The 21,643-nt window shown below is 23.5% G+C and overlaps 1 protein-coding gene across 1 annotated transcript in view; it reads left to right on the top strand.

Moving 5' to 3' along the window:
* Nucleotides 1-3,443: 3,443 nt before the first annotated feature.
* LOC135950843 (serine-rich adhesin for platelets) overlaps nucleotides 3,444-21,643 on the top strand; it is a 241,234-nt gene continuing 223,034 nt past the window's right edge. The window contains exons 1-2 of the mRNA XM_065500368.1: nucleotides 3,444-4,139; nucleotides 4,353-4,616. The gene's annotated coding sequence lies outside the window, so the exon portion shown is untranslated. The remainder of the gene's footprint in view (nucleotides 4,140-4,352; nucleotides 4,617-21,643) is intronic.

Here is a 21,643-nt window from a genome sequence, read left to right as displayed (position 1 = left end):
TAAATAGAACCACGTTTAAACCTAAATTAGGACAATAAATAGAACCACGTTTAAACCTAAATTAGGACAATAAATAGAACCACGTTTAAACCTAAATTAGGACAATAAATAGAACCACGTTTGAACCTAAATTAGGACAATAAATAGAACCACGTTTGAACCTAAATTAGGACAATAAATAGAACCACGTTTAAACCTAAATTAGGACAATAAATAGAACCACGTTTAAACCTAAATTAGGACAATAAATAGAACCACGTTTAAACCTAAATTAGGACAATAAATAGAACCACGTTTAAACCTAAATTAGGACAATAAATAGAACCACGTTTAAACCTAAATTAGGACAATAAATAGAACCACGTTTAAACCTAAATTAGGACAATAAATAGAACCACGTTTGAACCTAAATTAGGACAATAAATAGAACCACGTTTAAACCTAAATTAGGACAATAAATAGAACCACGTTTAAACCTAAATTAGGACAATAAATAGAACCACGTTTAAACCTAAATTAGGACAATAAATAGAACCACGTTTGAACCTAAATTAGGACAATAAATAGAACCACGTTTGAACCTAAATTAGGACAATAAATAGAACCACGTTTAAACCTAAATTAGGACAATAAATAGAACCACGTTTAAACCTAAATTAGGACAATAAATAGAACCACGTTTAAACCTAAATTAGGACAATAAATAGAACCACGTTTAAACCTAAATTAGGACAATAAATAGAACCACGTTTAAACCTAAATTAGGACAATAAATAGAACCACGTTTAAACCTAAATTAGGACAATAAATAGAACCACGTTTAAACCTAAATTAGGACAATAAATAGAACCACGTTTGAACCTAAATTAGGACAATAAATAGAACCACGTTTAAACCTAAATTAGGACAATAAATAGAACCACGTTTAAACCTAAATTAGGACAATAAATAGAACCACGTTTAAACCTAAATTAGGACAATAAATAGAACCACGTTTAAACCTAAATTAGGACAATAAATAGAACCACGTTTAAACCTAAATTAGGACAATAAATAGAACCACGTTTAAACCTAAATTAGGACAATAAATAGAACCACGTTTAAACCTAAATTAGGACAATAAATAGAACCACGTTTAAACCTAAATTAGGACAATAAATAGAACCACGTTTAAACCTAAATTAGGACAATAAATAGAACCACGTTTAAACCTAAATTAGGACAATAAATAGAACCACGTTTAAACCTAAATTAGGACAATAAATAGAACCACGTTTAAACCTAAATTAGGACAATAAATAGAACCACGTTTAAACCTAAATTAGGACAATAAATAGAACCACGTTTAAACCTAAATTAGGACAATAAATAGAACCACGTTTTAACCTAAATTAGGACAATAAATAGAACCACGTTTAAACCTAAATTAGGACAATAAATAGAACCACGTTTAAACCTAAATTAGGACAATAAATAGAACCACGTTTAAACCTAAATTAGGACAATAAATAGAACCACGTTTAAACCTAAATTAGGATAATAAATAGAACCACGTTTAAACCTAAATTAGGACAATAAATAGAACCAAATTTGAACTAAAATTTGAACAATAAATAGAACCAAATTTAAACTAAAATTTTAACAATAAATAGAACTAAGTTTAAACCAAAATTTGAACAAAAAAATACCATGTTTAAACCAAATTTGAACAAAAAAAAACACGTTTAAACCAAAATTTGAACAAAAAAAATAGAACCACGTTTAAACTAAACAATAAATAGAAGCACGTTTAAACTAAACAATAAATAGAAGCACGTTTAAACTAAACCATAAATAGAACCACGTTTAAACTAAACAATAAATAGACGCACGTTTAAACTAAACAATAAATAGAATAACGTTTAAACTAAACAATAAATAGTACCACATTTAAACTAAACAATAAATAGAACCACGTTTAAACTAAACAATAAATAGAACCACGTTTAAACTAAACAATAAATAGAACCACGTTTAAACTAAACAATAAATAGAACCACGTTTAAACTAAACAATAAATAGAACCACGTTTAAACTAAACAATAAATTGAACCACGTTTAAACTAAACAATAAATAGAACCACGTTTAAACTAAACAATAAATAGAACCACGTTTAAACTAAACAATAAATAGAACCACGTTTAAGCTAAACAATAAATAGAACCACGTTTAAACTAAACAATAAATAGAACCACGTTTAAACTAAACAATAAATAGAACCACGTTTAAACTAAACAATAAATAGAACCACGTTTAAACTAAACAATAAATAGAACCACGTTTAAACTAAACAATAAATAGAACCACGTTTAAACTAAACAATAAATAGAACCACGTTTAAACTAAACAATAAATAGAACCACGTTTAAACTAAACAATAAATAGAACCACGTTTAAACTAAACAATAAATAGAACCACGTTTAAACTAAACAATAAATAGAACCACGTTTAAACTAAACAATAAATAGAACCACGTTTAAACTAAACAATAAATAGAACCACGTTTAAACTAAACAATAAATAGAACCACGTTTAAACTAAACAATAAATAGAACCACGTTTAAACTAAACAATAAATAGAACCACGTTTAAACTAAACAATAAATAGAACCACGTTTAAACTAAACAATAAATAGAACCACGTTTAAACTAAACAATAAATAGAACCACGTTTAAACTAAACAATAAATAGAACCACGTTTAAACTAAACAATAAATAGAACCACGTTTAAACTAAACAATAAATAGAACCACGTTTAAACTAAACAATAAATAGAACCACGTTTAAACTAAACAATAAATAGAACCACGTTTAAACTAAACAATAAATAGAACCACGTTTAAACTAAACAATAAATAGAACCACGTTTAAACTAAACAATAAATAGAACCACGTTTAAACTAAACAATAAATAGAACCACGTTTAAACTAAACAATAAATAGAACCACGTTTAAACTAAACAATAAATAGAACCACGTTTAAACTAAACAATAAATAGAACCACGTTTAAACTAAACAATAAATAGAACCACGTTTAAACTAAACAATAAATAGAACCACGTTTAAACTAAACAATAAATAGAACAAAGTTTAAACTAAACAATAAATAGAACAAAGTTTAAACTAAACAATAAATAGAACAAAGTTTAAACTAAACAATAAATAGAACCACGTTTAAACTAAACAATAAATAGAACAAAGTTTAAACTAAACAATAAATAGAACAAAGTTTAAACTAAACAATAAATAGAACAAAGTTTAAACTAAACAATAAATAGAACCACGTTTAAACTAAACAATAAATAGAACCACATTTAAACTAAACAATAACTAAAACCACGTTTAAACTAAACAATAATCGCCACAGTTTTCAATAAATTCTGGTTGGTTTATGCTGCTTCTGTAGTTATCATCATTGTTTTAGCTTCGAGAGCGTCAGATTTTGTGAGGGTATTGTTGATCATTTGCAACATGTTGGCTGGTTGGAACTCGGTTTTAACTTAAAACCTGTGCTTGTAACGAATGTAGGTTTGAACACAAATGGTACAATTTCAACTCAAAACAGGTAATAAACTATTGTTTGGATTAGTTACTTTTAACGTTTTAAGATGAAAGGTGCAAATAGTAAATAAGACGTAATTTTAACGGCGGTTTAAGAAAATATTTGTATTTTTTTTTCGTTTGGTACCTATAAGAAAGTAACAACAACAAGTTAAGAAAACAAAAGAATAAGAATATACATAAAAATAAAGAAAATTAAAAAAAATATACAAATAAAAGATAATGGAAAGAAAAATAAAGAAATATTTCAAGTGAAATATGGAAAAGAAATATTTGAAAAAAATATCAAAAATTAAAACAAATTTATAAAAATAAGTGAAATAAGTGTGCAAAACATATAAAAACCGGTGAAATTTTAAAAAAATATGTAAATAAATTGTCTTTTTATAAGAAAATTTTATAAATTAAAAAAAAAAACCATTAAAAATCTTCAATATTATTTTAAAAATATTTACAAATAAAAAAAGTATTAAAATATATTTAAAAACAAACAAAAAAATCGGTGCTCCATAGAAGTTTACAGTGAAGTTTAAAAGTATTGCTTATTTTCTAACATTAAAACAAATTTAGCGTTTTTTTATAACATCTCAGTTTCTTCTCTCGTTATTGCAAATTCTTGGAATTTTTATTACGCGCTCTCTCTCGTACATCATCATCTACAACAACAACACATTCTACTTTATGAATTCCCTTATATGTTCCTTATTTTTTTCACCTAAAATTCTCGAACGAGGAATCTTAAATAAAGGAATACATTTTATGTGGATTTACTAAAACCAAAACAGCAACAAAAAATCAACTATAAATTATAAAACCAAACCTTCTCTTCTCTGGAATTTTCAACATCTCTGTTTTACTTCTATACAACTCTCTTTTATCTTCTTAATCTTGAGGTTTGGTTTTGAAATCACATTTTGAAATCAAATGCATATATTTGGAAACAAAAAACGCGCTTAGTAAACAGTGAAAGGATATTTTTTACATTATATTTAATTGGATAATGTTTAAATAAGTAAGTTGTGGTTTTTTTATTTATATTTTTTAATTATATTGTACTACCTATGTATTGAAAACTAAATTTAGAAAGTATTATTAAGTGTTAAAAGTCATTAATGACTAATCTGAAATGATTTAAAAAACCATAAACAATGTTGGTTAAATAATTAGCATTACATGGTATAAAATTTAAACCAAAAATAAACCAAAACTTGTGCAATAAACATAACTACATTTTAACCTAAATTTGAACAATAAATAGAACCATGTTGAATTCTAAATTCGAACAATAAACTGAACCACGTTTAAACCTACATTTGAACCATAAATAGAACCACGTTTAATCCTTAATTCGAGCAATAAACTGAACTACGTTTAAACAACAAATAGCAATAATAGCAATAAATATATTAAATTGAGCCTCATTTAAACCAGAATCTGAAAAATAATTAGAACCAGTTTTAAGTAAACATTTTGTAGATCTATGTTTTAATCTAGATTAATAAAACTATGTTTTAAAGGACATTCAAAGCTTGATTTTGTCCATAAATTGTATTAGAATTTTAATCAGGATTATTTAAATTAAACGTTCTATATTTAAAAAATGTTTAGAGCAAGATTTTGTCAACATATTAAAAGCTGTTTAAGATTTTTGTCAATAAAACGATTTTGTTTAAATCTAGATTTTGTCAATTTATTAAATCACGATTAAAACTATGCTTTGTTAATAAACAGATCTTTTTTATAGAAAGTTTAAAGCAAGACATTAAACCACGTTTAATGCGAGATTTTGTCAATACACGTTTAAAATATGTTTAAAACTAGATTTTGTCAATACCACGTTTAAAGTATGTATAAAACTAGATTTTGTCGATACATTAAACCACGTTTAAAGGTTGTTTAAAACTAGATTTATTAAACCACGCTTAAAGGATAATTAAAACAAGATTTTGTAAATACATTAAACCACGTTTAAAGGTTGTTTAAAACTAGATTTATTAAACCACGCTTAAAGGATAATTAAAACAAGATTTTGTCAATACATTAAACCACGTTTAAAGAATGTTTAAAAATAGATTTTGTCAATACATTAAACCACGTTTAAAGCAAGATTTTATCAATACATTAAACCACGTTTAATACAAGATTTTTTCAATATATTAAACCACGTTTAAAGAATGTTTAAAACAAGATTTTATCAATACATTAAACCACGTTTAATACAAGATTTTTTCAATATATTAAACCACGTTTAAAGAATGTTTAAAACAAGATTTTATCAATACATTAAACCACGTTTAAAAGATGTTTAAAACTAGATTTTGTCAATACATTAAACCACGTTTAAAGCAAGATTTTGTCAATATATTAAACCACGTTTAATGAATGTTTAAATCAAGATTTTATCAATACATTAAACCACATTTAAAATATGTTTAAAGTGTGACATTGTTAATATATTAAACCACGTTTAAAGCAAGATTTTGTCAATATAACGATGTTGTTTATATAGTTCCTAAAACTAGGCTTTGATTTGCTAGATTTTAAAGGATAATTAAAGCAAGATTTTTGTCAATATAAGGATTTTGTTTATAGCTAGATTTTGTCAATATATTAACTCATATTTAAAGGTATGCTTTCTCAATAAAATAAACCACGTTTAGAGGATGTTTAAAACAAGATTTTGTTAAAATATTAAATTTCGATTGTGCATAATTTTGTCGATAAAATTATCTTTTTTATAGAAAGTTTAAATTAAATCTCTTTTCAGTTAATATGACTACTTTTATAGCAAAGTTTTTTTTCGATTAATAGAACTACTTTTAAAGCAACGTTTAGCGATTAATAGAACCACGTTTAAATCCTAATTTTATCAATTAATTAAAGCAAAATTCTTTCGGTAAATTTAAACAAGTTTAAGACACGAATTGTGTTAATAAATTTAAACACATTTAAAGAAAATTTAAGCAAAAACTATCTCGAAACACTCTTTCCTTAAAATTTATGTGCAAAAATTTTTTGGGTGTAAAAATGTGAGATTTTTTTTTTTTTTTTTTAATTTTTTGCTTTTATTTTGAATCATTTGTTCAAAGTATTCGCCATTGTTAGCTTTGACTTTTTTCTATCCTTCTGGCAACATATGGATATTGATGCTTGAGCAGATCCCAATGATTTTGCAAGCTCTTGTTGAGTTTGACAACAATCTTCATGGAGTATTGCCTCCTATTCTTGGTCTTCAAACTTTTTTTGGCTGTCCTGGCGTTCAATAACTAAGTGAGAATAAATTACAGATATGTAGGCTTCAAAATGACATTTAAGTTATTAAAAACAAGATCACAAGATAAGCCATCTATTGTTAATCTCCCATTTTTAAGTGATACACCCAATAACAAAATATTTTTTTGTGTTATGAAATTATGCGCTACAAAATTAAATATATCCGCACACATGCATCTCTCAATTTGACCACAAGTCACGTGATAAACTTGTAGTAACAGTTCCGATGTTTCCTAACACATTTTTCACAAATTTAGTTGTTAATTTTTATTATTTATGGTTTGGTTTAAAACTCAAATCTAAATAATATTAAACCCACTTTTTATTTGTCTATTATGTAAAACTTCGATTCCAGTTTCATGTTGATATGCACTTTGACAACTCTGTATTTATGTAATGTCTCTTGTTGCCTCTTACTCCCATTCCTGTTTTATTTACATGTCTGTACTTTAACAACTCTGTGTTTATGTAATGTATCTTGGTGTGTCTGGTATCCTTGCAAGCTGTCACAACAATCTACACCAACATAAATGTCATGTTTATCGTGGGTAGTCTCCATGTGAATAAAGTAAATTTCTTTACATTTTATTTATTTAACATACATATTTTTCCTTTAAACAATTTCTCATAATAAAAATGTTCAAAGTTTTTCATTTCTTTATTGTACTTTCTATTTCTTTTTTGGCATTAAATTAGTTACCTTTTACTTCCCAAAAAAAAAAAATGAAAGAAAAAAAAATTTAAATTAATTACTTCCATTTAAAATTTAAAATCTTCAGTCATCCATATAATACCAAACAATCAATATATTTTGTTATTTTTCAAGGCGTTAGATATACTGTTACATGCACATATGTATATCTTTTCTAATATTTCTTTCTTAACGCCTCATCAATCACCTTAATTTTTTTTTTATTTCTTTCTCTTTATTGATACCATTATAAATTGGTGTATTGTTTGACTTGACTCTGACTGTCTTGTCTAGAAATGTTAGTCATACTCTAATTTCTTAATGGCAAAACTTTCATCTGTTAAAGGTCTTATAATTTTCTATAGATTCTAATATTTTCTAACAGTTTTCCGTTTCTTTTTGTTTAATCTTTTAATAATTTCTATTTTTTTTGTTCTCTAATTATTATTTTTACTTTTATTTCATTAAGAAAAATGTTGATAATTTTTTATTTTTCTTTTTAAGAATTCTAGAAAAATCTCAGTTTGAAATAAAAAAATATTGACCTCATTTCAAGTTTCCAGTGATTAGTTTGTTATTTTTAATATAAATTTCACATCATTAATTTCAATTTTTATCGTGTTTGTTCTGTACATATTTTTATTACCACGTTTTATTTGTTAGAAATTTGACATACAAGCAAGCGTGTCTTGTGTAAGTCAGCAGCTGCTTTTTAAGACGGTTTTGGTTTTTTTTTCTGTTTTGATTTATAATTTGGTGTTCATTGATTTGAATTTACAGTAATTAGTTTTTAGAATTGATTTGTCGTCGAAATTTTCAATGACTAGCAAGCGATGAGTATTGAAAATGTAAAGATTTTAAGTGATCCGATATTTTTAAAAGGAAACTAATATTAAAATATTGTGATTAAGTGGGTACAAAAGAAATAAATATTTTCTTAACAAAGGGAAATTTTATTAACATTTAGAAAATATTTTTAATTTACATTAAATCAAAATTTTGAAAATTTGTTAAAAATTGAAAATGTTCCTAAAAAAAAAAAAAATTTCTGAAAAGGGACATTTTTTGAAATAAGGGAAATTTTATAAGCTTTTATAAAAATGTTTAAATTTTGTTACAAATACTGAAATTATATAAAAATTTTGAAAAATCAACGGAAAACTAAAATTTCCCTTAAAAGGATATTTTTATTTTGCGAGAAAAATTTTAAATTTTTCAATATATTTGCTTCTTTTTAATGTAAATTAAACATATTTCTTAATATTTGTAAAATTTCCCTATGTTGACCAAATTTCCCTAATAGGAATATTTTAAATTTTTAACAAATTTTAATAAATTTAATGGAATTTTAAATCTAAAATTAAAACTAATGAAATTATATAAAAATTTGGAAAATTCAACTTAAAACTAAAATTTCCCTTAAAATAAAATTTTTTAAGTAAGGTAAATTTTTAAAAAATTTAATGGAATTTCAAATTTAACATTAAAACTAATGAAATTAAATAAAAAAATTTTAAAATTAATTGGATAACAAAAATTTCCCTTAAAGGGATATTTTTCTATGTAAGGGAAATTTTATAAAATTCAATGAAATTTAAAATCTTACAGTAAAACTAATGAAATTAAATAAAAATTTAGAAAATTCCACGGGAAATCAAAATTTCCCTTAAAGGGAATTTTTTTTATGTAAGGGAAATTTTATAAATTTGTATTAAAAAGTTTAATTTTTGTTGCAAATAATGAAATTAAATAAAAATTTTCAAAATTAATTGGATAACAAAAATTTCCCTTAAAGGGATATTTTTCTATGTAAGGGAAATTTTATAAAATTCAATTAAATTTAAAATCTTACAGTAAAACTAATGAAATAAAATAAAATTTTAGAAAATTCCACGGGAAATCAAAATTTCCATTAAAGGGAATTTTTTTTATGTAAGGGAAATTTTATAAATTTTTATTAAAATGTTTAAATTTTGTTGCAAATAATGAAACTAAATAAAAATTTTGAAAATTAATTGGATAACAAAAATTTCCCTTAAAGGGATATTTTTCTTTGGAAGGGAAATTATACGAAATTTAATAACATTAAAAATCTACCAGTAAAACTAATGAAATTAAATAAAAATTTTGAAAATTCAATGGAAAACCAAAATTTCCCTTAAAGGGACATTTTTTTATGTGAGGAAATTTTAAAAACTATTATTTAAATGTTTAAATTTTGTTACAAATAATGATATTAAATAAAAATTTTGAAAATTAATTGGTTAACAAAAATTTCCTTTAAAGGGAAATTTTAAAAAATTTAATGGAATTTCAAATTTAACATTAAAACTAACGAATTAAATAAAAAAATTTAAAATTCATCGGAAAACATTTCTTATTTTCTATGCAATGGAAATTTTACTAAATTTAAAATATTTTGAAAATTTAACGGAAAACCAAAATTTCCCTTCAAGAGAAATTTTTTTATATAAGGGAAATTTTATAAACTTTTATTAAAATGTTTAAATTTTGTTGCAAATAATGAAATTTAATATAAATTTTAAAAATTCATTAGAAAACAAAAGTTTCCCTTAAAGTGATATTTTTCTATGCAAGGGAAATTATATGAAATTTAATAAAATTAGAAATCTTTCAGTAAAATTAATGAAATTAAATAAAAATTTGGAAAAAGCCAAGAAAAATAAAAATTTCCCTTAAAGGGAAATTTTTTTAAGTATGGGAAATTTAATAAGCTTTTATAAAAATGTTTAAATTTTGTTAAAAATAATGAAATTAAATAAAAATTTTTAAAATTTACCGTAAAACCAAATTTTCCCTTAAAGGGAAATTTTTTTAAGTAAGGGAAATTTTAAAAAAAATTAATGGACTTTCAAATTTAACATTAAAACTAATGAAATTAAATAAAAATTTTGAAAATTTACCGGAAAACCAAATTTTCCCGTTAAAGGGAATTTTTTTTATATAAAGGAAATTTTAAAAATTTTTAAAAAATTTTAATTTAACATTAAAAATAATGAAAAAACTAAAAATTTTAAAAATTCAATAGAAAACCAAAATTTCCCTTAAAGGTATATTTTTCTATGTAAGGGAAATTTTATAAAGTTTATTAAAATTTCAAATTTGACATCAAAAAAATAGGGAAATTTTACAAATTTTTAAGAAATTTTAAATTTAACATTAAAATTTAAAATTTGTGGAAAAACAAAAATTTTCCTTAAAGAGAATTTTAAGGAAGGGAAATTTTGCAAAATTTAACATTGAAACTAATGATGAAATGAAATTAAATGCTAATTTTTAAAATTCAACTGAAAAATAAAATTTCCGAAAAAGGTATTTTAAATTTCACATTAAAAATAATAAAATTAAATAAGAATTTTAAAAATTCTATAGAAACCAAAAATTTCCCTTAAAGGAAATTAATAATATTTCAGATTTTCCAGTGATTTTAATAAGAATTTAAATTTTTTACATGGAATCAAAGGATTTGTTCTTATAAATTTTAACACATTTTTATTATTTTGTTCTGATTTTAATTTCAGTTAACATTTAAGTGTTTTTAAATCAAGTCATGTACTTGAAGTTTCCTATTACAATCTGGTGTTTTTTAATGTGTAGTTTTTAGTTTGTTTATTTTTGGTGTCATTTTAAAAAACTAGAGTGTCATGAATTAGCTTTTTTTCATGTTAATTTTTCACTTAATTATTGTTAAATATTAAATTACTTCATGCATTTAATTTGAGCTTTAGATATTTTTTTCGTTTATAGTTTATCACCCAAATCGAAACAAAATGCAATAAAATAAATATAATTTTATAAAGTTGTGGGTTGTAAAGCGGAAGTGTAGGTTTCTTTAGTAACACAAAATATTAATATTAATGTAAACTAAGAGGTGGTTTTTATTATTAATAATCATCAGTTTTAAACAAAATTATAATAATTTAGATTTTATATTGTAGTTTTATGGTGGCAATTAAGAATTTAAATAATAAAGGCAATTTCATGGGAAATTTACAAACTTTGAACAGAAGATCTTAAGCTTCAAATATTTAGCAATTTATAGTGTCTTAATGTTAGCAACATTGGTTTAAACCAATGCTGCGATTTGCTCTCTTTCTCTCACTTCCGTTATCACAAATTGTCTGAAAGATGTTTTTAAATGTCATCACGAATTGTAATTGGCCACTGACTGTTGCTGGCAATATTAAACAATCTTATTATTCAATTGTTTTCTTTACAATAAACATTCCTTTATTTGTTTGCAGCTAATTTCAAATTTAATTCACATACTTGTTCAAAGTTGTTTCATTTTTTACACATTTTTCAAATGTTTTTGCAATTTAACACTTGTTTATCGTAAAATGTCTATAATTTCAGACATTTCGCTATGATTCATACGCATAATAATTGTGGTAGTAGGAATTGTTATTGCAGTTAAAATATAAAATTTATGGGTAAGATAGACTATTGTGCTCAAACCTTTATAGACAATTACATACAATTTCAGTCATCTACAATTTCAATATTATTATTTTTTTTTATTAAATAAAACTTCGTGAGAATTGTTTATTTAAAAATAAGCAACAGAAAAACAAATCTCTAAACAAAAGAAGACAGAAAATTATAAATGTATTGCAAATTTAACAAAAAAAAAGTGACTACAGCTAGTAGAAGTTCTATTACGAACATAATTCATACAGTGATTATTCGTTATAATGAATTAGTAAATCATGTTTAACAGCAAGTTGTACCGTATTGACCCAAAAATGCCCAAAATCCGTAATATTCCATCATTCGTTTTGTGCGATCTGTAGTGTGTTACCTGTAGTGACGTTTATTTTTTGTATAGAATTATATTCTTTTTTTATGAGTTTTTCAATGCAAAAAATAATTATATTCACAATTATTATTTTTATTGTATTTTTAAGTGTATTTCGAAAAAAAAAATATAATATATCATAATAATTCACGTCGTTCTTAGTTGCATTTTAGATGCCCTACAGCTAAAATTTGAAGGCATATTTTTGAAATTTTAGTTTTTTTTCATAATTTTTCAAAAGTTTTATTTAATTTCAATAGTTTTAAAGTGAAATTTTAAATTTGTAAAAATATCCTTTTAAGGGAATTTTTAGTTTTTCTGTGAAGTTTTACAATTTTTATTTAATTTTATTAGTCTTAATGAAATTTCTAAAATTTCCCTTATATAAAAAAATTTCCTTTTAAGGGAAATTTTAGTTTATAGAACAATTTTTAAAATTGTTATTTAATTTCATTAATTTTAATATTAAATTTATAATTTTATTACATTTTGAAAAAATTTCCCTTTTTGCGGAAATTTTATTTTTTGACAAATTTTCAAAATTTTTTTTAATTTTATTATTTTTAACAAAATTTAAATATTTTTAAAAATGTTAGTAAAATTTCCATTACTTAAAAAAAATTTCCTTTTTGGGAAATTTTAGTTTTTGAAAAATTTTCAAAATTTTTTATTTTATTTCATTAGATTTAAAATAAGATTAAATTTCTAAAATTTCCCTTACATAGAAAAATTTTCTTTTAAGGGATTTTTTTTTAAATTTTCAAAATTCAACTTCATTAGTTTTAATATTAAATTTATAATTTTATTACATTTTATAAAATTTCCCCTGCTTAAGAAAATTTCCCTTTTTGGGACATTTTATTTTTTGACAAATTTTCAAAATTTTTATTTAATTTCATTATTTTTAACAACATTTAAATATTTTTAAAAAAGTTTGTAAAATTTCCTTTTTTTGGAAAATTTTAGTTTTTGACAAATTTTAAAATTTTTTTATTTAATTTCATTATTTTTAACAAAATTTAAAATTTTTTATAAATATTTATAAAAATTCTTAAATAAAAAATTTCCCTTTTTGGGAAATTTTATTTTTTGACAAATTTTCAGAATTTTTATAAAATTTCCTTTCTTGTTTAATTCTTGTTTAATTTCATTAGATTTTAAATTTTAGTAAAATTTCACTTACATAGAAAAATTTTCCTTTAGGGAATTTTCAAAATTTATATTTAAATTAATTTGTTTTAATGTTAAATTTATGATTTTATTTCATTTTATAAAATTTCCCCTGCCTAAGAAAATTTCCCTTTTTGGGAAATTTTTTTTTTATTTAATTTAGTTTAATCAAATTTTAAACATTTCTATAAAAGTCCCTTACATAGAAAAATGTCACTTTAAGGGAATTTTTTTTTTAAATTTTCAAAATTTTTATTTAATTTCATTTGTTTTAATGTAAAATTTAGGATTTTATTTTACAAAATTTCCCCTGCTTAAGAAAATTTCACTTTTTGGTAAACTTATATTCAATTTTATTAGACTAAACAAATTAGAAACATTTTTATAAAATTTCCTCTACTTAAAAAAATTTCCCTTTTTGGGTAATTTTAGTTTTTTGACAAATTTTCCAAATTTTTATTTAATTTCATATTTTTTAACAAAATTTCAACATTTTTATAAAAATTTTATAACTAAAAAAAATTTCCCTTGTGAGGAAATTTTCGTTTTTGACAAATTTTCAAAATTTATATAATTTTATTAGATTTATCAAATTTTAAACATTTTTATAAAAGTTTATAAAAATTTCCTTCACCCCTATCGGCAATAACATGTGAAATTTTGTTCCCATGAAATATCCATTTCCCTCGAAGGGAAAATTGCTATCGGGAATATCATGATGAACTTTACATTCACAATAGTTGATTTTGTTCGTAACAGCTGTTTATTGTTTACAAAATTCCATCTAAAAATTTCACAACAAGGGGAATTTTTTTCACGTGAACAAAGTTGATGAACGAAAAAAGGAAAAGGGAAAATATTTCATGTGAAATGTTGATTCGCGATAGGGGTGCTTATTTAAAAAAATACCCTTTTAGGGATATTTAGTTTCTTGACAAATTTAAAATTTACTTATTTAATTTCATTATTTTTAGTAGAATTCAAACATTCTTATAAAAGTTTATAAGAATTCCCTAAATAAAAATGTAATAAAAAAAAACATTAATCCCTACAATTCTCGCATTTAAAATTGTATTTCCCTTTAAGGAAATTTATGTTTACCGTTAAATTGTATATATTTTTTAATTTCATTAGTTTTAAAGTTGTATTTTAAATTTAATAAAATTTTGTAAAATTTTCCCTGCTTACAAAAAATTGAATTTTTAAAGAAATTTTTATTTTTCGAAAAATTTTCATTTAATTGTATTACATTTTTTTTAAATTTCTCTCACTTAACAAAGGGAAATTTTAGTTTTCCTGTGATTTTTTATTTAATTTCGTTAATTTTAATGCTAAAATTTTAATTTGTCTTATTTTTTGAAGGATTTGCTTTTTTTATTTTGGTTAAAAAATCCTTTATATGCCTTTTTCAAATCCAAAACTACATATTTATACCAATTTTCCTCTCTTTAGTACTTATTAAGCTATAAAAACTTGGCATCACTGATAAATAGTGGTGTCAATGAGAAAGAGGGAGAGACCCGGCAGTGTTGCCATACAAAGAAATTTAACTAGCAGATTTGTACCGTAAGAAAATAACTAAATCATTCTATAATTTGATTAAGGACATTAATTATCTAAATTACAAAAAACTTCTATTTTAAAACACAATTTCTTATAGTAATTATTGTAAACTGCTAAATATGGTTACTTATTTGTTGATGATACATTTGTGTCACTTTTATTTGTGCGAAATTTCACTTGCAATTATTTAATTTTTCTTCTTCAATAATTGTCTTTAATATACTTTTTAAGTTATTCAATAAATTAACTTTTTTTTTCTAAATGTTGAGAAAAACCTGAAGTTTTCTCTTTTATAACACAAACTAAATGAGAAACTATTTATAATTAATACTAAGCTATAGGTTTCACAAAAACTTGTCAGAAGACAATAACTATTTTGTTTAAAAAAAAAATCTATACAAACCTGCTTAGATCATATTTATTTAATTAGGAAAACAATACTGAAGTATTTTGTAATTATAACAAATATTTCTATATATCTGTACATCTAGTATACATAGTTTTCTGTATGACTGTACCTCAGCTAAATGTGTCATTCGTCGTCTTTATAATTATTAAAATTTTTAACTGGAAATGATGCATTTATCTTAAATCATCTTTTAATATGTACTTCTGTTTTTTTTTTTGTGTATTGCTCTCAATAATTTAACTAGGTGTTATAAAATACGAAACTACATTTTAAATTGCAATTTCCTATTTCCTGTCATTAAACAAAATACCCTGAGATTAGCTTCTGAAAGACTGCAATGTTTGCAAAAAAGAAGATGAAGCAGTTAATATGAGCCAATTATTATCATGATTATTATGGCTAATAATTTAATATACCTTGTCTTTGAGGTAGAGGAGAATAAATAAAGGTAAAGTTTAGCAAACTATAAAGAGGTTGGCAAAAGAAGGAAAACGTGATTTTTGTTTTTGCCAAAGGGAAGGATGTAAGCGAAAGATTACACAGGTCTATAAAAAGAATAAATTTAGATCAGTGGTCGGCTTAAAGAGTGCATGTAATATGGATTAAAATAACTTGATAGTAGTATCATTCGCTATTGTAAGCTGGCCAGCTATTGAGTGCAGATTTTGTTCCTTAAATAACCGATCATACTCGGCTTCTGGTGGCTAAGAGTGCCGACCACTGATTTAGATATAATTTACTCTGACATGTTTTTTTGACTTATAGTGTTGTTGTAATGAGAATGTAGGGAAATTTATTTAGCTTTATTGGCCTGCCTCCAAATTGTAATTTTACTACGCCTTAGTTTTATAAATTTTTTTTCAAAATATTTCTCACAACACTCCCACTATTTTCTAGTATAGAAAATATATATTATATTCTTAACAAGTGTTTAAATTAATTAAAAATTAAATGCCATATTAAGTAACTCGTTTATTTATATAGATTTATTTACTATTGAAATTTATTTATAAAAAACAAAAAAAAACTATAGTACATAGTATATAAATAAAAACAAATATTCATAGTATCTACAGTTTAGATTAAAAAATAATTTGTTCTAGTTAATGAAAAGATCGATAGATCGATCATAAATTGTTAACAAAATTTAAACAAACAGCTTAAAAACTTGTATACATTAAACTTAATCCGGTATTACAGCAAAAAATTACAAAAATAAACTACTGACAGCTAGAGACAAGATGAATTAAATGACCTTTAATTATAGTTTGACAGAAATAAAAGTGAAAAAAACAATAGGAAATATTAATTACCTTGAGAATTGGTTTAAGCTTATACCCTTTACTTAGAAAGGAATTCCGTTTAAAAACTAGATATTTTTTTAAATTCAAACAATTTAAACTTGCAAATTATTATGGTTTACCAATGACTAATTGGCTGGAATTGGAACATTTATTAAAGAAATTCTTTGTTATTGAATTCTATACAACTAGAGATAAGATTTTCTTCAAAAATACCTAGAAAAAACAGCTGTTTTTTCATTTCTGCTGATTTTCTATGTTTTGTTAGCTATTTGGCGTTGATATTATTGGCATCACTGCTAAGTAGCGGTAAAAAGAAGAAGCAGTGACAGACTGTTGTGTTGCCACACAAACAGAAGAAATACCGCTTAAAATACAATTGGCATCACTGCTAAATAGCGGTAAACAGAAGAAGCAGTGTTGACAAACAAACAGAACAAATACCGCTAGGAATTTGTGTTATTTCTTTAATTTCCTAAAAATCATTAATATTAAGCTGTGATAAAACACATAATGGCTTAAATGTAACAATTTTAAATAAATTTCAATAAAATTTCACTTGACCTTAACAATTTTATGTTAATTTTTATTTTCTTCATCCAATTATCATCATTTAATATTTTCTAATATTTATTACTACATATTTACCGTAATAACAATTATTTCTATACCATAATTATAATTTGTTATTAATAATATTGTAATTTTAAATAAAATACCCACAATTAATCATTAACCATTATTTCTTATTATGGTAACGTTTTTTTTTTGTTTGCCTTCATTACAACAATGAACTGCCAGCAAACAAAAGAAATTTAAAAATTTGTTTATGAAAAGAAAAACAACAAAACCTATTATACTTGTATGAATATGAGACATTAAAGAAAAATTTGCATTATTTAAGACAATTTTTTTTAAAACGTTTTTTATATTACATTTTACATTGTCTATCCAACCACACATGTTTACTAACGTTTACAGTCTTACCTAAATAAACTCAAACAAGAGTGTCAATGTTTTGTCAACAATGTAAAATATTTAGCTTGTATTAAGGTAAAGAATAAATAAAGAAAACAGAAAATTCAATAACGGCAATTTCTTCATCTTCTGCAGCCAACTTCACTACCTAATGCTCTGTCAAAATTGGATTGAATAGTCACTATGCTTTATACAAGTTATATTTTTGACATTTAAATAACGCTCTTATTTAGGTATTGCTGTTATACTCATAACAATATTTAATAGACATTTTCAAGTCGTTTTAGTTTTTTTCTTTTTTTCTGTATTTCTTTGTTTTGAGGGAAAATTGCAGCTGGTTTGTTATAAGATCTCTATGAATGAAATGTATGAGTCGATATTAAATAAAAAATATAGTCTATATTTATTACTGGTTTGTGTCAATTTCAATATGCCGATAAAAATGGATTTAAATCGACAGCTGTTTGCTAGCGAAAATGTATATGTTAATAACTTGAGTAGGCTAAGAACAAAAGCTCTATTTTGTGAATTCGTTTTAATAGGGTTTGTTCAAGACTTCAGCCACTTCTTTAAAGTTAATTTTGTTATCAATATTCTTTAATTGTTCGCAATTCTGAACAATTACGAGGATATCAAATTTATTCAATTGTGTCCCTTGCTTAATGAAAATGGCCAGTTCTGTAGTTTTTAAAATGGTTCGATTGACATTATTGCATACTTTAATTGTTTGGCGTTTTTTTTCTAACAAATGTCCATCCCTGGTTGTATTAGCAACCCTGACAGTAGAGAGAAAAATGCGGCATTGCCAGACTCAAACATGAACATATTATTTTGGTGAGAGTGAGAAGAATGGCAGCCTTGCCAGTTGAATTTTATTGTTAGACTTAAATCGTCGAAATCAAAAAAGTAGTTTTTAATATTATTTTTGTAAAATAAACAATTTATAGAAGATTTTTAATGAATTTTCATTGATAATAAAAGCTTAAAGGACTAATAGGAGGTGAAATAAATGGATGAAATACAACTGCTTCTATTTCAGCTACTTGCAGTCAAATTTTATTAAAACATAACAAAGAAGGACTTACCCCCGTCTATACTTGAACAATATTTATCACAACAGTAAATGACATTTTTGTCAAGACAAAGTTGTCTGAGCAAAATCACTAACAATTTTGTCATAACAAATGGAGACTTTTTCTGTACATTTTTCATATTGACAACCATTTTAAAGTTTATCATGACAAAAATTTATCAGATATAGACGTAAAGTAAGTTTTTGTTTGGTAACAAATTCTGTGTAGCAAACTCTGTTCTTAAGTTTTATTATTTCATTATGGTTATAATAACAATACTTGCTATAGAGTGTCTTATATTCAAGCTAAACTAATTATAATTATGTTTGTCTGAAACCACTTTTTTATAATTTGTTTACTTTCTTTTTCTATTTATTTTTAAATTGTCAACATTTTACTCTTTTAAATTATTTAATAGAGATGCTTAAAAGTAATTTAACATAAAAATACAGATTTAACATTTAAATATAATTTATGTAAGTAGATAATTATTGGCTTGGCATTGTTTAAAACAAAACAGACATGGTGACGCTTTTAAGCAATTTTACCAAGTACCTTCAAAAAAACCAAGAATAGTTTAGGTTTATTGTTATAAATGTAACATTTTAAAATTAAAAGGAAAATATAAGAAATTTCTATAAAAAAATAGAGAAAAAATTTCTTTAAAAATTCATAATTTTAAAAACAATTCTTTCTATTTAAAATGAATTCATGAAAAATTCATTAATTTGAAGAAATTTGTTTTTATCTAGAAGAAATTCTTTAAAAATTCATAATTTTCAAAACATTTCTTTCAATTTAAAACGATTTGTTTATATTTGTTACATTTTATAATGGAAATTAAGGTAATCACGTCTGGTTTTTAAATATAAATATAACTTAATTTGATTTTAGATTTTACCTCTAGCTATTTCCTGAAATTTCTGTTGTTTACCTTTTAAATTAGCCATTTAACAGTTACTTAATTATGGCTGCTTAATATGGCAACCCAATTGTTTACCTTTTGTTAGGCGCCATTTACTCCCTCTCTTTCTCTCTTTCTAAGATGTTGCCACACCATAATTAAAGCACTAATTAAGGAAAGGGTTATAGTTTGGTGTTTAGGGTACTTAAAATTCGTTTCACATGTTATTAAAACGTTGTTACTTGCCTTTCTAGGATTTATTGTTTTATTTGTGAAAACTCTTATGCAAATTAATTAAAATATATAAAATATTTGCCATAAACAAATGTTAAATGCTAAATAGAGTATTTTTTGTTTGTTTTTGGTTAAATGAAAATAACAAATCACAAAGATGCATTTGTGTTTTTTTTTGTATTTATTTTTATTATTGCCAATTTTTATTTTTTGAATTGTTTATATTTGTGTTCAACAACAGCACTTAATAAACTTTGTTCTATATATATATGTATATATGTTTGCAGTATTTTAATTTCAAATAAAAATAAACAAATTTAAACAATTTTCAAAACAACAGACATGAGAATGCACAAAAAAAAAAAAAAAACGCGGGATATATCAAGCAAACCAAATGTCTTGTTTTAAACAGCAAAATAACTTTGAAAAAACAACATTAATTTAAAAATCACAGTGAGAACAAGGTCAAATAATTCCAAAGCAGCCATCCAACAGATTTTTATTATTATTTTTGTACAAAAATTCATCAAAATAATTAATTATGTTAATAACACCGTCATTGTACACACCTCTAGGGGTTATGAGCCCCACAGAAACTAAATAAAATGGAAAAATAGCAGGCTACAAATTTAAATGAATTTTTTTAAAAAAAATAATAGAAATTTTGAATGAAATGTTATAAATTTGTTAAGGAATTAATAATACAGTGTAATACAGATTCTGAGGTACGGTATTCATACATACATATGAATTCGATTGTCCGATATGATTAAAGAAGATATGAAAAAATTCTAATTTAAATTACCTCTAAGTTTGCTCAATAATTTCAGAGATATTCAGAATGTTATGGCGAAAAAAGTTACGCCACAGAAAAATTAATGTTTTTACAGTCATACACAATTTTTATATTTATTTTCTATATAATTCTGTTATATTTGCCAAATGAATTTAATAATTATAAACTATTTGATGATTTACTAACTACAGTGTTAATTTTACAACTGTTTATGTGGCAGCACTGATTTGCTCTTGTAAAACCGTTACATTTTTGACAGCTCATAGAAGAAGAATATATGGTGTAGCCATATTTTACTATATTTTTAAACGTTGTGGCGATTTTATTGGTTTCTATTTTAATTTATAAAAATTAATCGTATTTTACATAAACATTTGTTTTACAAAACTTGTTTAATGAACAAAAAACAACAAATCACATATATTTCTTCAAAAATTAATTTGTTTTTATTTAATTTTAAAATTTTAATTTAAGGTATTTAAAACTCTTGGTTTTATATATTTAAACTTCATTCTTGATTGTTTTAAAATATTTTAAACCGCAAAATTTACCTCAACTATTTATTGTATTTTTTTTTTTGGAAATACCTAAAATTCTTTTAAATATTGATGACTTCACTTCATTTTTAATACATGATCAATGCTACTCGCATATAAGTATTAAATAAATTAATGAAAATATATCGTCAATCATGTTTTTTTTGTTATCTTCTCCTCTGCCTTAATGAAACGTAATTGTTTTGAAAGCCTCGCCGGGTAAGAGTTTAATAAATGATTTTTCAAAGTTTCTATTAATACGGTTCATTAAACTTTTACGTTTTTTTTTGTG

Source organism: Calliphora vicina, chromosome 2, assembly GCF_958450345.1.
Source record: "Calliphora vicina chromosome 2, idCalVici1.1, whole genome shotgun sequence".
Taxonomy (NCBI): Eukaryota; Metazoa; Arthropoda; class Insecta; order Diptera; family Calliphoridae; genus Calliphora; species Calliphora vicina.
Note: the sequence above shows the minus strand (reverse complement) of the source record. Positions and strands in the feature narration are given on the sequence as shown.